The sequence below is a fragment of the Solea senegalensis genome, linkage group LG2, assembly GCF_019176455.1.
Source record: "Solea senegalensis isolate Sse05_10M linkage group LG2, IFAPA_SoseM_1, whole genome shotgun sequence".
NCBI classification, from domain to species: domain Eukaryota; kingdom Metazoa; phylum Chordata; class Actinopteri; order Pleuronectiformes; family Soleidae; genus Solea; species Solea senegalensis.
Genome location: NC_058022.1, coordinates 20,122,986 through 20,141,619, shown reverse-complemented (window position 1 = coordinate 20,141,619; position 18,634 = coordinate 20,122,986). Strand labels below are relative to the sequence as shown.

Below are 18,634 nucleotides of genomic sequence, written 5' to 3'. Positions count from 1 at the left end.
CATTTGACCGCTTTTGACTATGGTTAGCCGTTATTAATCTCCAGAGGATGGACATAGGTGGTTGGATTTAACAAGCAAGGTGCATTAAGCTCTGCCCTGCCCCACTCCCAACATGCACCTCTTCACTGAGTGAGATTCATTACCACAACGTTCTGAGCCAATCCACACCCCACTGTTCTCCTGACCTCAAACCTAGACACACGGACTCTGTACATGCACTTAAAGTCTGCATTTGAGCACATAAAATTCAATGATGTGTCCATAATAATTAATCAGATGAACTCCAAGGCAAACTAAAGCCATTCGCACTTGACCATTCGACTGGTCAAGAATTTACGCACATATTCCACCAGCAGTGAAGCATTTTCCTCCAGTTGTTGATGCTCTGCCCCCTGTGTCCAGGCCCACTGTCAGTTGTCCAAGGATGACTGGCTGCAGAGACACTCTCCTGCTTCCAGTCAATGCCTGCCTTTGATGGCATGTAGGCGCCAAACATTCTCCTTACCCATCTGCCATTTAGTGTGCACAACCCACTGCAGGCAGCCCAGCCACAAACAATTCTCAGATACTGTACACTGACAGCCACACAGAGACTGACAAAGATTAGGGATGTCACGATACTAGAATTTTAAATTCCATACTGGAAGATATGCTACACCGTAATCAATAACGTGAGGGGTATTGCGATTGTTTGTCTTGTTGGTGGTCAACTTTTCTCAGCTTCAGTCTGGGATATTAATAAATACACAACACTGAGACACAAATAATGTTGTTATCCTGTTAAATAACACTGTAAATTAAAGGATGTTCTTGACAATCCTAGCACAGCATTCATATTCAGATTTATGGATTAATGGTATAGTTACAATATTCATCTATACAATCAAACTTTTTTTTAACTCCTTTATGTATTCAGCTGCAGTAAGATTAGTTCTCCCAATCTGTTATTACATATTGGTGTAAGAGGCAGTTTAGCAAACATTTTGAGAAAATCTGTTGATCTTTTGGTCACACGGTGGTGAAGCGAGAAGACCCGGGTTCGAGCCCCGGTTGGAACAAGGGCCTTTCTGCATGGAGTTTGCATGTTCTCCCCGTGTGTGCGTGGGTTCTCTCCGGGTTCTCCAGCTTCCTCCCACAGTCCAAAAACATGCAATGTCGGGATTAGGTAAATTGGACACTCTAAATTGACCGTAGGAGTGAGTGTGAGAGTGAATGGTTGTCTCTAGTTGTGTGTGGCCCTGCGATGGACTGGGGAACTGTCCAGGGTGTACCCCGCCTATCGCCCGATGTAGCTGAGATTGGCACAGCACCCCCCGCGACCCTCTGGTGGAGGATAAAGCGGTTAGATGATGACTGACTGACTGTTGATCTTTTGATATCAGAGTTCATAAATGTAATCATGCATGACTTGAATCATGGATTTCATGTGAACTCAAGTCTAAAGCTTGCTTTCAAATACAGTTTGAGTTTTTTAAATCCTAACAGATTTTGAAATTGGAGAATTTCAAAATTGGAGAAAGAACATTGTTCCTTCTAATCTCAAATATTCAGGACATTAGTAAGAGTATAGCTCAGCATAGCACATCATCCCACTAATATGCTCTAATTTCGAAGAAGGTGCAAAGAAAACATACAAAAAAAACATGACATGGTTTGACATGGATAATAAAGTGTTAATGCTTTGCAGTGATAAAATATGAAAAAAAAAAGAAACAGGGGGTATCAATGTGGACTAATATTTCATAAGATTGTAACTGTCAGTTTATTTTGTATCATATATTTTGTGACATTTTGATATTATTCCCAATACCATTGTTTGTTTAGGAGGTTCAACCTAAACATCACCAAAGTTTGATAATTATCATGCTGACCTTAATCATTGTGAGGGCAGTCCAAAAAGTTCAAATATAGTTCTGTACCTCTCATTACCAGACAACCTGGGCTTAACAACACAACTGGTTCCACAGCAGTTTTCCTCCTTGAAATAGAGAATCTGCTTAAAATCTGAAACTATGAAGTTACCCAATGAAATGCAGTCACTATACGATAATGCAAAAAAAACCAAACACAAATACAGCATATTAGATTGCATTAGTTCTGTGTTATGGCAAACCATAGAATAAAGTGAGTATGGTATATTGTATGAGAATATCAAATCAATGTTAACATGACTATTGTAAAAGAGCCTTGATAGAACTACGTCAACTTCATTTCAAGAAGATGCTATTCAAGTTTCAGTATTCAAGTGTGAAGTCTTGTACTGTATTAATTTCTATATTTTTTTTTTCTTTGTACTGCATACATCACTTCTACAACACAAGTGGAAGGATTATCTTTACAATAAAATAAGAAAGTCTTGTGGTGAATATATAAGCAACAGAAATGAGAATTATAGTGTTGCTAAGAAAGCTCAATACAAAAACTGCCACAAATGCTTTTGATTTGTTAAAGTGATCCTTATTTTATCAGGTTTAGAACATAATGTCCTTTATTTGCCAAACTGCAGTCTGATATTGTTAGAGGACATTTCAGTGTAATGCCAACACAATTCTCTAAATGTGCAAATTTCTACAGGTAGTGAAACACTTTTGCCTCCAACATTAAGGGCCTTTTAAGTGGCTCTTGATTTAAAATCCTATGATTTGGAAGAATTTGGAAACAATTGTCAGACTCAATGATAATGACAACTCTTGAAGCATCTCAATTTGCGCACACTCTGTAATTTTGTTTTAAAACCATACCTGACTCTGACTTTTGCTCGTCCAGCAGAACACAGTAGACATTCACATATAAAGGATTTGTAATGACTGATAGAACAAAGATAACTTGAACCAAGAAAAACGAAAAACTAACAAGGACAAAAAAACTACATTCTATCAAAATGTATCTCCATATTTCTATGAAGACCTATTTCCACATGGTTGCTTTGATTATTCAGCATCAAGAAAAAAAAAAAGTTTGGCCTTTAAATGAGGGAATATACTCATTGACCTATAATTTGTGCCAAAGGCATAATACAGCCAGTACGAAACCATGCCTGTGGAAACACCATGTAAAGCAGTGACCTGCATCTCCACATGAATAGCGGCACAGCAGCACAGCTGAGAAGTTGTAAAATGTCGCCTCAAAGCTAGAACGATCAACCTCAAGAACATGGCAACCAACTGCAAACCTGAGGGATAACGTGATTTCTATGGCAAAACGAAAAAACTCTCATCAATACAGCGAGGTTACCACATATTACAGAGACGTCAACCATGGAGGGCGGTGATTGGCCACATACTGCTGGAGCTTCTCAACAGACGTAGCAGCAACACTATGAGAACTCAGCAGCCACTGTATATAGTGCAAACTAAATTGCCATATGTTGCAAAAAAAAAAGCACTGCAGCAGTGATGAAAAAGTGAAATGTGCATGCGGTAAATTTTATGAAGGAAAAAACCAATACATTTGAAATGATCCCATCCTGGCGAGCCTGCAGCTGTGAAATATGCTAGATGTGCCTCTATTACCAGTTTATGGAAAGACACTGCAGTCCATCCGCTCAAATGGAGAGGGGTTCTTTTTTTTTTTTTAAACAAAGCTCCCCAAAGACTGGAAATGCTGGCCTGAGCGGTTTTCAGCTGGAATGTGCATTTACGTTTGGTATCCATGACAGAGTCTATCCCATTGTCTAGAGGAGCCATCATGGTCGCAATGGAGCCTAAATGAGGCCAATAATGATTCTCTGCTCAGTCCCCTGAGTCTTGCCTGTTTAAAAATCGATTCTCTGGTTGACTAGGGACAGGCTGGGAGTAGAAAGAACAGAAAGAAATGAAGAGGAAAGTGGTGGAAGGAAGATACCACAAGAGAAAACTCCAACCATACAGTCAAATATATACTTGCTATACTTGTATTTGACAATTTTACAACTGGGATTTTTTTTTTCCCACCACTGTTTTTCAAATAAACCTAATTGAACCATCAAATTATTCTGTTGTTGATTGTCCTTTCGTTCAAAAATAAATATTAAAATCAAACACTTTCGTAGAAATCATGAGATAAAGTATGTCCATAAAAGATTAACTTTTAGATAGACATTTCTGTAAAAACATACCGTATGGAATGATAGTTCTGCTATAGATTATAAATTGCTTGTCTGGTCATGTCATAGAGTAGCAGCCTTTAATATTACATATTTCCTTAAGGTTTGAAGTTTTTTTCAGAATAGACAGAAAATCAATTGAACAAGCCAAGGTATCCTTTAACTGTTTCTGAGGGAGCGGATTAATATAAACATCTGCTGAAGTTGGGTCATTCATGTTTTACAGCCGCAAATTAGAAAATCTAACTGGAGCAGATTCTACACATAAGCCCTCGCATATACTGCATCTAAAATATCAGTGTGCAGGGTAATTAGTATGTAACTGAGAAGTCTGCGATGTTATCTCATGCAGGCTGTACTTATAGTGAATAATATAATATAATATAAAATATAGTGAAACATTTACCTGCAAAGTCTTGTAAATGTCATGACCTCTGATACTTAAACTCTCATGGAGCTTTAGATAACTTTTAGTAGTAATTTAAATCAGGGCTGGACTGGGTCCAAAAAAAGGTAATTTTGGCCATGGTGGTGATTATTTATACGATACGCAGAGACACATGACATACCCGAGGAAATATGTGTACTCTGTGTTGTTTCAATTAAAATAACGTGCAGTAGCACTACATGGGAGAGTGTAACCGTGTCAAAAAATTGATACACTCTTTCACTACTCGGAGACTTTCATCTTGGGAGAGATGACGGTGTCACAATTCCTATCTCGAAGTGAAAGTGGTTTGTCAAAGAAACACAGCGAGAGATGTCTTTTCAGTGTTCGATGAAATATACAGTTTACTTTTAGAATCGATTAATATGTCGATTATTTCCTCGAGTATTCTTTTGTCCATGAAAGTTAAAATGTTGAAAAGGTCGATCAGTGTTTAAACAAACCTGGAAATCATGATGTCTCAAATGTCTTTTCAGTTTACTGTTTGTTTGTTTTTTTGTCAAATGGAGCCAAGAAACCCGAAAATATTCACATTTAAGAAGCTAAAAAATCACAAAGCTTGTATTAATTGTTAAGAAAACCCTCTAAAACCGATTCATCGATTATCCAAACAGTTGACAGTTCATTTAGTCATCAATTAACAATCGAATAATTGTTGCTGCCCTAATGGTTACCTTAATGATTCACTAATATTATATGATAATAACTGTAAGCTGTAACACCTGCACACTATAACATTATGGCAAGCTAAAATAACACTGGACACCAAGTCTACTCATAGCATTATTTGAAACATACACACATTGCCACAATCTGTCCCTGCTGGGTCTCTCTCCTCCTCCTCCCCCTGCACTCGATGTGACTGCTTCTGCACCTGATGTCATTGACGGCCCTACACCCGCTGCTGAGGTGGAACTTGTCATTTTAGCGCATTTTGCTGCGTCCACATGCCGGCTTTTAAGCCTTTTTTCTCTGTTTCCCTGCGCCCTGCAAGTGCTTTTTATCCACTTCCGTCAGACACTCACTTCTCTCCAACTCCAGTCAAACTCATATTGGCAGAATTTGATAACCTGGGGAGGGCTGAGGAGGAAGGGGAGAGCTTTCATTGGACTAGCCCAATGTCCTTCAAGAAAATCAACCAATGGACGGCGTGTCGTGTTTCAAATACCATCACGGTCGCTAAAAATTATTTACGTTTTTGATTAAACGATGAGTTTATCATTTTGATTAAACATCCCCGGGCCGGCCCAAAATGTGTGTCGGCCCGCCGGGCAATTGCCTGATACGGCCGATGGCCAGTCCAACCCTGCTTTAATTTAGTTTCCACATTTTTGTATAAATGGATGGGGCGCATATTTGCATTGCTCGTAACTTTGAGTTCTGTGTTTCTGGTTTTCTCTACTTACCTTGTGTCTTCTTAGTTTCCTGTTTTATTGTGTAGTTCTTCTGAGTGTGGGCCTTGTCTAGGTTTGTCTCCTGTGTTTGTCCCATTTCCCCTCCGTTGATTGCTTACCCTGCCCTGATGTCTTTCACCTGTGTTTAATTGTATCTGCCTTCCGCCTATATTTAGTCTCTGTGCTCTTACTTTATTTTTGTGTTTTTGCCTTTTTGTGTTATTTCCTTGTTACACTGACTCGTAAACACAACTGCCACATTGTTGACTGAGATATCATACCATTCAAAAAGGATACCAACAAATGATTTAACTGCAGAATACTGCTAAGTGTCTACTGAGCAAAACAAAAATCATAATACTATTAAAATGTAAGTCTAATCATTTTTAGCAGCTTGCAAGTCGCAGGTAAAATGGGAGAAAATGGAAGAAAAAGAAAGAATAACATGAAGAAGAAGAGGAAGAAATGTCAGTGATACAAGGATATTTGACAAATGAGCTAGCTAAACAGATAAAGCCAAAGTTAAACAGTTATCACCGCCCTTGATTGCCTCGTCAAACTATGATGGTGGCATGTCATAACATGAATCACATTTTAGGCGTGACTTAATTACATGAGGTTTTATAGTGACCATGGGCAACTGACAGTCTTTGTAAGTGGAATAATGCCATACTTAGCATGATTAAAGGTATGATTAAATTAGATGAATGATTAGCCATCACGCATCTCGTTATATTGACACACCCACTACACTCGCAGGAAGTGGAATAGCGCTGCGCATACACACCTATTAGCGCTCATACAATGAAAATGGGTTATTATAATGTTTTTTTTCTGTAATACATTTCTACTACTATGCAAAACCACTACAATAACAAAACAAAGTTTAAGTTAAATCAATTAAGTTGTTCCAAAACATAGCAAACACTCATGCACCACAAACTGACAAACCAAACTGAAACTCACCAGCGAGGTCACACTTGACAGTATATCACAGAGCTGCACTGAGATGGAAACGTCTTCTCTCCTACACTTTGCTGCCCACAAAGAGCCTGAGATGCTGTCAGGTTTGGCAGAGAAAGATATATAGGCTCCATCAGCGACTGAGCCAATGGGAGCAACTTGTGGGTGTTGCAAAACAATATCTACAGCCAACTGAAAGTCCTAAGCTCACACACACAAAGACACAAAGCGAGCAATGGAAACAAAAACCTGATTACAAAGATGAGGTGGATACCAGCACACTCATTTGGGACAAGGGGCTGGACTGGGGGAGGACGGGGAATCTGAGAATGTTTAATTCAACATGTGCTCACCTCGTTATCTGTTGCTTTTATTTACACCATCCATCTCACGCCTGCTCCCTTGTGTGTGAATTACAGCCCATAAGCACATCTCAATGACCTTCAACCCACTCCCGTGTTTCAACCTGACAAGCTCACCTGTTTGTCTCAGCGTGGCCTCTTGTGTAATGCTCCACTGTAAAGCCCCACTGAGGAAACAGCACGATATCCATATGGACTATGAGAGTGATGTGTTTGTTTCACACAAACTTTTTTGGAGTCTCAGAAAATCCATTTGCCATACATCATTAATGTGCATTATATTGATGTTATTATATATTATGTACAATGTTTTTTTTCCACATACTGATCCATATATTCATATTTGAAATTATGGACTCATACTTTAAACACTTTAAATTCAAGGAAAAACTAAGATTATAAATTATATAAAAGGCATCGGATGGATAGTTGTTGTTCTCGCTAACTTTCGTTTCAAGTAGGCCTTGCTTACATTTGTACAGAAGAAGTTACTGGTTCCAGTAACAGTGTATATTACAGGTTTTCTTTTCTTTTCTTTTTTTTTTAGAAATGATGAAACATGATACACTGAAAGCAATCTTGCTCGCTTTAATTAAGCTGTTTTGGCCAATGGAAAGTTTCAGAGAAGGCTGTTAAACTTTATTATCTAGTGTGCACTTTGGCTGGCGGTTTCAAACGTTTTATTTAAAATCCCTGGTACACACACAAACACACACACACACACACTAAGAAACATTGATTGTTCTCAGTATCCATTGTACAGTGCAGCTGCTGTGGGTCTCAAAGATGGGAAATGGCCTGCAGGGAGCAGTCCAGTTATCTCAGATGGAATCTTATTATAGTATTTGTGTGAACAGAAACAGGAGACTGAATTGGTGCATGTGCACACATGTGTGTTGACGTTTCTATTCCTGCTGTAACAATATCCAAGGTTTGGTCTAAATAATGTGGACAGGGCTTTGTTAATTGCAATCCATGCCCATGAACAGCCACAGCTCTTTGTGGAGCATCTTTTGTGTTGCACATCATAAGTAGGTACATAATACCACCATATTACTGTCATATGATAGTTAAGTATTGAGAGAGCCAGCAATGAGGAGGCATACTGGATGCAAAGTCCAGTTTGCAGTCGTTTTTATCCTTGACACCCTGCAAGGCCTGGGCATGCTGATCGGCACTGGTGTGCGGATGGAGGGAGAAAAGAATGAGAGGTGGAGGAGGAGGAGGAGAGGCAGCAGGAGAGAGAAGTGTGGGGGAAAGGGAGGGAGAGGGGGGAGTCATGGCAGAGGCTGCAGGACTAGGAGAAGTGCCAGATCGCTGCTGGAGCCAAGAACAGGACTGACAGAGCCTGTGTGTCAGATCAGTGTGCAGACGCAGACACACACACACACACACACACACACACAAGCATATGCAAAATGAAGAGACACATAGATGTCACTGACCTTCGACAAACACACTGCAACGTCACAGCTCTAACAAACTGAGACACTAATGGTGGACTCACATGCACGGGTCGCTTTAACACTTGACAGTGGCTGCTTGGTGGTGGAGGTAGCTATCGCAGGTTAGCAGAGCAGTGTCTGTCATGGTTAACTACGTAGCAATAGTTGCTAAAGAGAGGGCGATGTGATGTCCACCACCTTTGCTATTGTTCAAGGCATTTTGTCAGACAAAAAACATCCACAACCTTATTCAAGAGCACAGTTTGGGCTCTGAAGCATTTGAGCAAAATGCGTAAAAGTCATTTGATTGGCTAGTGCCTATGTTGGGATATTTGTAGCTCAGGCAGCTGCATAGGATGTTGAACATTTCAACTTCTGATGCACACAATGCAAAGCAAAGCCACGGACCCAGAATACAGTTTGGCAATCCTTGATGCTGCTCCATCCAAAATGAATGAGATGTGAGTCAGCCCAGTAGCATGTCAGTGCTTATTTATTAGCTAATCTACAAACAAGGAAGCCATCTGATGTTCCTAACTTCTTTTGGGGTGTGTCCCTCTAACCAAACTCCTTGACTTTATCATTTGGCTGCGACATGAACCAGCTCATTATGGACAAATAGCCTTAACAACCATCATCCTGAACACAACGTGAGCCTGCATCAGACACGGTCGTTCAACACAGCACAATATTTATCGCATCCACTACTCCCCGGAGACTCATTGCACCATAACACAGACCAGTGCAGCTGACAAAATCACTGGGCAGAGTGTTTTAGCTTTAGGAAACAGTAGAAAATCCTCTCGTTCTATTGTACTCTTACTGCTTCTCTTTGTCTCTTTGTTATGTTTCCTCCCAAGCCAGTTCCCATATGACCTTGTCTGTCTTTCCTTCTTCATAGCGCAGAGCAGGGCCAATCTGAGTGGATTTCAAAGACAAGTTGGCGAGTTAAGCAACAGGATTCTGAGATAGAGTCACTCCTCACACTCTGTTTTTTTGGTTGAGTCCACCGAGAGATCACAGTTTACAATTTCACTGTTGTGAGCAAATCTGGTCTTGATATTTCTGACAACTGTCTTACGAGTTACTGCCAGCTCTGAGGTGTTCTACATCGACGTCTCTGAGGAATGCCACGGCGGTGATTCACTTTCCACACCAATTTTACAAAAACATAGGAATGATTAAATTATACCTTTAAATGCAATTTCATACTGTAAGACAAGGCAATTACCCGGGCCTAAACCGTGTTCATGTCACACGGAGAAGAAAAGCGAAGAGAAAGACAGTGGTGCACCATTTTACATGACTGCACCTCCCACATCTGTGTGTATTGAACAGGCAAACTATTCATATCTCATTTCTTACATGCTTACCCACAGGACCGTGGCAGGATTTTCATAAAACCAATGCAAAGTGACAGCTGAGACAATGATTCTATTACTGCTGATGTGGTCTAGCCTCGCTGCTTTATGAGAAGGCCAAAAACCGATAAGAATAAGACTACAAGTAAGATCTATTAAGCTTTGTTCCTTTACCAGAATGATTATGAGAGAACTAATCAACAATGTCCAGCATGTTTTTTCTCCTTATGGGCTTGACGGTCACTTTACTTACACAACATTTTCTGGAAACATTACAAAATATGTAATTTGTTATTACCTTATAAAAGCATTTCCTGATCTGCATCAATTTTGGCAGCACATCCTCAAATATCAGTGTCTTCCATAACCTTTAGTGAATACAACAAGAACTAGTCCTATGAGTATTTTTATCAGTCACCTCTATAATAAAGGGTTTGGTTAGCTAAACTCCCTCTTCTGAGCTAACTCTGCCCTGTGCCTGATTATGAAAAACAGCTGAGTGAGAAAAGGAGGACACTGGTAGTGAATTCGGACATAAGTTGCAGCTGTGTGAGGTGCTCAGTGAGAGAAGTCTGTCAATAGCTCACACCGCACTTCACGCAGCGTAGAGGTATAGGGAAAGGCAATGAAACGACAGCTATGGAGTTTATAAAAGGGGGAGGAGTCTAGGACAATGACCGTGCGCTGTTTGAATGAGACACAAGACTCTGTGACACAAATGTGGGCTAGGAAAGCCAATGGAAAACTTTGAATGCATTAGCTGGTGTTTGACCAGAGAGGCAGTTGATGACTTTTATTACATCTTCTAGAGCCTGAATCAGCAGTTAACACAATTAGATATCCATATATACCGTTTTTACCTTAAAAAAGTGGGTAAGGAGTTTAATTACACTTTAAGCAACAATTTAACACTCAAAATGTCAAACTAACATTCACGTTTGGTTATATTAGTAATTTGACTTTAGTAACAGCAAGTCAAGTGATTTCCTGTTCTGATGCCAATGGTAACAAAACATCATTATTACTGACATCACTGTGGTTAACAATGGAATAGGTTTTGCACATTAACTATGTAGTAAAGGTATAAAGATTAAGGGAAATCTCTTCAGGGTGTCGCCATTAGTGTAGATACTTGGTTATGTTTAACAACTTTGACAGTTGGTAGGAAACTGTTGGATCTTGGGTCTGGCTTTAATTGCACATGGCCCGCAAACATGCCTACCTCTTTGTGTTATCATCCATGGAAGTCCCTCTCTCTTTTGAAAAGAATGATTCAAAGCCAGTGGAGCAAATAAGAGCTCCAGCTGCACAGCAAATGAAAACAAGCTTGAGCACCTTCCTTCTTTCAGTTTATTACATTTCCTAATCCTCTCATCTCCGCCTCGCCCTCGCCACACTCCACCCAGCCCACCTCCTTTCTATACAACTTTGTTTCACCTTTCTTCAACTTTGATCTGCTTTTCTCTCTTTTTGCAATTCCGTGTCTTCCTCCATGTCTCAATGATTAAGACACACTTGCTATATTGCAGAATAGCTCAGCATCAATGTCAACACCATGGCCAGTAATTTCTAGTTAAAATAAAAATCAAGACCACTTTAATCTAACTGGCATTAGCTGCCGACATGTTACGCTTTCAACAGACTAAATTAAAAGTACAAGCTCATGAAAGTAACTGTGACAGGCCTGATTTTGTTCAACACATTGAATACTGTCAGCGTATAGTTAAATAATTGAGTGAAGTTTACAGAGAGGGTGCTATAGGTAAAAGTTTAGAGCAGAGAGAGAGAAGTTGTAAAAAGTATAAAGAAAGTTTATCATTGTCCAGTACGCTGCAGTATCTTGTCTTTAACTTCTTCACTGGCAAATTATCTGTACAAACCTCACTTTATTCATAAGTTGACGTGACTTTATGTTTGAGCAGTCTGCAGTGGCTCCTCTGAAAACACAGTGTATAATTCTGACCTGCTAAGAAAGGTTGAATCTTTTTTATGTCGTACCATTTGTTAAGACACAGCAAGGAAACAGAGTGTACAATACATGACATAAACACTGATCTTGTAAAGATCATTAATCCTCATGGACACCCAAACCTAGTACTAATGAGGAAATGGTTACATTTAGGGTGATTATTTGATTTGTGGTTAGGTTAAGGTTGGGGTTTACAGGTTGTGGTTACGTGTTAAGGTTTTTTAGGATGTCCAAATGTCAACGCTGTGTCTCAACAAAAACAGTTGTGCGAACATGTGTGTAACTGTGTATGTATATAGGAAGTAAACACATTTTGGCCTGTCCTCAAAACTTTAAATAACTTTCTCCAGATTAAAGCTTTAATGGTTAGGCTCCGTTTTAGAATTAAGTTTATGTTTCAGTTTGGTTAAGGGTTAGGGTAACACATTTAGTTGTGGTGGTTAAGGTGAAGGTTATGAGATATAGAATGCTTTATATCTGAGTGTGCATGAGTGTGCTCACAAACCAACCCATTCTCATATAAAAATGTATCTGTTTGTGTGTGTGTGTGTGTGTGTAGGCTCTCTCTCTTCCTCTCTCTCTTCTTCTGTCCATATGTGCAACACTGAAATAACTAAATCAGTATTATAACAAAATCTACAGAACATTCCCTGTATGTGTGTCACTAACCCTAACCCATCATTAGCCACTTTTAAGCAAGTGCAGCAATTCAGTTGACTACATAGTTGGCTTGATAACTTCCCTGGACCCTGGTTTGCAATCATTCCTGGCATAGGTTAAATCAAGAGGAGATCCATCCTGTGTTGCTCCGGAACAGAAGGACACATTTGTCTGCCACTTTTGAAGGAGCCTTTGAAATGTGGTCTGTTTCAGTCTTCACATGCAACCTCTGAAGGATGTGTCCATTGGATTGGGACATATTGACACATAATTGAGTTGGCCTACAATAACTGTGTTAATTAAACTAAAACCAGTACACAACTGTAAACACCTGCTCTTGCAGCATCAGATGACTTAACCATATCTTTGACCCACTGCATAAGCACAACTGTCTGAAGAGTCAAAGCTTCAAGGTCTTCAAACCTGCATCTAAATGCCATCATCCTAATTTGTGAGCTGCACACCTGATTTATTGCCCATGTTTGGTTCTTTTAAAGGGCAGTTAATCAAGTGGGATTCTCTCTGTGCTGTTTATTGTTTCTTTATTGTCAATCAATGTGACAGGGAGGACATGGTCTTTTAAAAAATGACCCTCCACAAAATATCAATTCCACTCCCTCTGTGAGGAAAACAATGTGCATGAGTGTATGAATGTGTGTGCAAATGAATGTGTGTGCACATGTGTGTACCATTGAATGAATGAATGAATTAGCTTTCAACCACACACAACCTATCCTCAACATTTTTCTCCAACAGGGACACAACTCACTGATCTGTCCTTTCTGTAATCCAAGGGGCTTCATCAAATGCAGACTCAAAGCGTCTATTCCCGTACACCACTTTATATTCGACATCTGCATGTTATTATGACATGGCTGTATGCATCTGTGCACAACTGAACATTTTGAACCTTTGAGCCAAAACGCTTCAAATGCATCCTCAGCTCCCACATCAAAATGATTATTTCTAAACAAACCATGTTCAATTGACTGTGTGCCACTCTCCATCTGGAGGATGCTGTGTGACATCTTCCCTTAAATTACAAATATCAATCTGTCACAGTGGGAGCTCAGCTGCCAGTTGCCTCATGGGGGGGTCCACGTCAAAGCAACCAGCCTTCAAAACAAAGCCATCAAAACATCCACCTCAGTGGAAGCTTCTTTTGAGAACAACCTCTTCCATCACCTGATCACAGTTTTAATAAATCACCAAATAACTTAACAGCAAGGGCTTGTGGTACACGGAGCCATTATGATGTGAAAAGCTCCTGGCAATAAAAGGAAAATAACAGCTAGAATTTAAATGGATTCAGTAGCAAATCTGTCCTGAAGTTGGCCCAGTGTGTGGTTCTGGGTCAGCTCTGTCTGGCTCCACTCCTCTCTTTCTTCCCCCACTGCAGGGACCGACAGACGCTAGCACCAAGGGCTCTCAATCTGCTGTGTGACCAGCGGGACTTTCCCTAAGCGTGTTCCCCATCCTTATCACCGGCTGTCTGCCCGCGGCAACACTACCACATACACTCCATCCACCCGCTTATTGATACACTTCACCGCAGGATCGCCTTCGAGTGCTCCTCGGGAAAGCAATAGGTCTGCAGGGTGGCCTAATTCAATCAAAGTTGGTGGGGAGGAGACACACATCATTCATCACCAACAGAGGACCAGTCCAGGGAGGACCAGGAAGACTCCACCAGCACTTTTCTTATTCTTACTAAATAACTATTACCATGCAAACAAATTTCCCCACTGTGGTCCGATGGGACACTGAGCAGCTTAGTGAACCAGGAATATGGCACATTATTATAAAAAGATATTTTAAACACATGCACACACAAACATATTAATGTAGTAAGCGTGTGGCTGTTCTTAAAGATGCATTGTGTTTTGTTGTTTTGTACGTTATTATTCTGCATCTGTTTGCGACTAGGGCTGTCACAATTCTCCAAATCCTTGATTCGATTTTACTTTCGATTTTAAGGTCATAATTTGATACGGTTCTCAATCTTTTTTTCCCCTTTTTTTATAGCAGATAGGGCTGCCATTTTTAGACCCGTCTAGTTTATCCTTGGATCATTGGTTTTATGTCATGATATCTAATTCCATTTTTTAATTCCCAGTTTGGCATGACTGATATAATGTCCATCATTTTTTTCAATGCACCACACTAAGGCCTTATGAATGTAGTGAATGTTTAAATCCAGGGTTTTCCACCACCGAATAAGGTTGCACGTCTGATGCCACAATCGTGAGTTGAATTTTGAGGACATTTCACTCCAAATGAGGATGGAAGAGTTGCCTGTGTTAACAGAATTGTTTTATGTAGTTATATCAACATCCTTACGATGCATGCCCTATGCTATGCTACATGTGTATAATATAGCTTACACATCGTGGTTAAAACTCATGGGGAACACAAACTTCATTTCCAACTTTTACTTATATTCGTGATCATGACAACCCTATTTGTGACATTATTGGTATGCTACATATTTCATCTGAAAACAGGCTCTGTCACGCAATACTATCAGACCTGCAGGGCCAGTTGGGAGCAAAATTTGCTTATCCTGCCAAAATGCTAAACAGGAAAAATCACTTCTAAAATTGTGTTTTCAGTCATACCCAATCAGTTAACATCCTTCTTGCTTCACTATTGCAATTTTGCTTTTGCCTCTGTATGTCATCATATTAAATGTGCAAAAATAAGGGGGTTCTTTCACATAAACTGTATGATATTTTTGCTATACACCATTTTTACAAAAGCCAAGCAAAAACCTGAAATGGATTTTATCACCACTCAATAAGTCATCTGGACTTACGTAGCACTTTTCTAGTCTTGATGACCACCTATTCACACACAATTATAAAGCACATCTACACTATATGTACATCACACATCTGTCATCATTCAATGTGTCATAATGTGCATTAGAATGACAATCACTTCCATGTTCTGACAGGATTATGTTATTAAATGTATGCTATGAAAAGGCAAAACAGTTGGCCTCTATTATAAAAGCCCTGTAATGCTTACTAGTGGATACTCAAACCAACTTATATAAGTCTCAGAACATGCTCAAATATTTAAAAATAAAAAGTACCACAGAGTTTCTGAAGCCACCCAACATTTCCACTTAGAAAATCAGCCCTGAGTTGAACAAAGGAGCTGTCTGTTTCAGCACCACAGACAGTTCCTGTCATCTCGCCGATGAGGAGGTGCTGCTGGCAGTGGCGATGGCCCTGCCACTTTTATCTGCTGCACATTGGAACATCAGACAGAAGTGACTTTACAAATTCATTAATGTGGGGCTCTGTGCTCATAAAAGTTACACGGAAGAACCAGACTGACAGGGAGACATTTTCCGACATTACTTTCTATTGGTTAACAATGTGAACTGAAGATGTGGCTCAACTCCAAATGGCCTCTGACACATTGTCTCCGCCAGAGCACATCGATGCAAATCACGTCATAACATAACAAACACAAACTTTACATGGAGTGACAGTGTTTAGGTCCAAACTTTTGTGCTTTATCTCCAAGTCCATTGAGCAGCCAGCAAGACAGCATTTGTCACTGAGTTTTAAGCAGCATAAAAAGAGACAGATAGAAAGGGGAGGTCTGTCTCTGCATGTGTGAATCCATCAGTTTCCCAAGTGAAGTCAATACGGAAGTCCAAAGATATTGTACATCCACAGAGGGCAACTCCGCTGGTTGCAAAAAGAACGCCACTTGAATGGGTGTCTATCACTAATTCTAATTCTAATTCTCACTTTATTTATAAAATATGTTTTTTTTTTCTGAGGCGTTAATGGTCTTAAACATTACTTTCTTATTCATTGGCAGATGTGTCATGATGTCAGTGTTTCCATTTAAAGGAAAATGGACAATAACGTACAGAACTTGTGATTGGACACAGCTGGATAAGTCAAATAGATGCTTGCAGGCAATGCCTCTTAACTTTTGGTTGCAGAAAGGCGACACAGCTTCGAGCAAATCCAATTCTGCAGGCTTCTAAACAGGAGTTCAAATTTGTATGGGTGATGTCATGACTGGTTGCCACTTGGTGTGTGCACTTGCTTCTGTTACCTCTTTAAAGGGCTGCACGGTTAATTTTTAAATATTCAAAACTACAGCATGACGATGTACAATTTTCAAATGAATAGGCATTATAATATGATAAAGATATACATGTGTGACAAAACAGCATTACAAAGAAATAGCAGAAATCCACTGGCTCAAAAGCCTTGTTCCTCAGATGAAAGATTGTGTTTTGTTTGTTGTACAATACCTCCTTTTGTTTTTCTTCTTCTCTATGACATTTTCTCATATAAACACTGACCTTATCAGGACCAGTATAGTCCGTTTTGCTACCAGAGCCTGGTTCTAACGAGGCAGAAGTTTTTGGTTAAATCTTGGAGTTAGCAGAGGAAAGCTTTGGAAACCTGTCTGTCTGTCTGTGTGTGTGTGTGTGTGTGTGTGTTCGAGCTGCAATGTACGGTCCAAATATTGCATTGCTTTTATCCTGATAGATGTTGTTACAATCAGATTGATATGAGTGATTTTTATTTTTTTTGCATTTAACTCTGATATACTCTATGATTATGACTTTCAAATATTTTGGCATCTGTCAGGAGAGCAATATTTTGGGCCAATGAATTCCTGCAGCACTGCAGACATCCATGCTGTTTTGTCCCATTTTATCTTAATAACTGCAGTGTCTTTTGATTTGGATATTGCACTTGGTATTTGTGTGTGTGTGAGTGTGTGTGTGAGAGCCTGAGAGAGCGAGATAGAGAAAGCAAAAGTCACAAGGCAAGCACACATAGAAGATGAGCCCAAAGGTCACTGACCAAACGACAATCTCTCTTCAAAATCAATTGGGGTCAACAACAACAACAACAACAACAATAATATTAGACATTCCACGGGGTTTCCAGTTCCACTAAAGAGTACATCCCCTGAAAGTGCTCCTGCATTTCTGATCCACGGTCACTTCCACAAATAGGATCATCATCAATCATCAGTCAGACACATGCGTCATGCGTCACTATTCGCACGGTTCCACCCAAGGGACAGCGCTGTCGGTCCTTGGGGGGGGGGACTCGTACAGTACAGGTCGGACTGGTGAACAGACGTATACCCTGTTAGAGGCACAGAGCTGTCACTCTAACAACCTGCACTTAAACTAGCCAAATGTTACAGATGAGCCATAAAAGAAACGACTGCGTGCGTGCGTGCGTGCGCGAGATGAACGCGACATTTGGCGTTTGTGTCTCCGTTGTGACGCACTATCTCACGTGCAACCGTATGTGTGTGTGTGTGTGTGTGTTTTAGTGCGTGACACACACACGCACACAAATCACAACACACATTTTCTGAAGGCACTTTAGTGAGCAAATAGTAACACGCAAGTTCTTGTACAGCTATCTTAGTGAGGACACTCACAGACCAAACCTAGTCCATAAAACTAGATCCCATACTCTAACCCTAACATAAACCTAATTATACTAAATTAATTATAAAATTATTATATTATATTATTATACTTATTACTAAAACCAAATCTTTACCCAGAAAAAGCCCTTTTCACTTCCCCCAAATCGGGTTTTTAGACGCAAGTTATTTTTGTGGCACAGATATTGAACTTTGAGACTATTTTAATGTTAAACGCAACCTCAGCATCACCAGCAGTAGCGGATTTGTCCCTGGTACATACAACAAGGATTGTACCATATAATAATGAGTGTGTTCAAGAAAAGCTGCTGCTTCGTTTACACCTTTATCTGGGCTGTAGAGTCTCCCCACACTGAGCTTCAGTGAGCCCCGTGGGCCGGTGTGTGAGACTGCACTGCAGATGGCTTCTTCTAATTCTTCTTCTTCTTCTTCTTCTTCTTCTTCTTCTTCTTCATCATCTTCTGCTACTTCTACTTCTTCTTCTTCTTCTTATTCAC

General features: G+C 40.0%; 1 protein-coding gene across 4 annotated transcripts in view; it reads right to left on the bottom strand.

Moving 5' to 3' along the window:
• The window catches only part of il1rapl1a (interleukin 1 receptor accessory protein-like 1a), a 174,166-nt gene that overhangs the window by 154,378 nt on the left and 1,154 nt on the right, over positions 1–18,634 (bottom strand). The gene's annotated exons all lie outside the window — the stretch shown is intronic.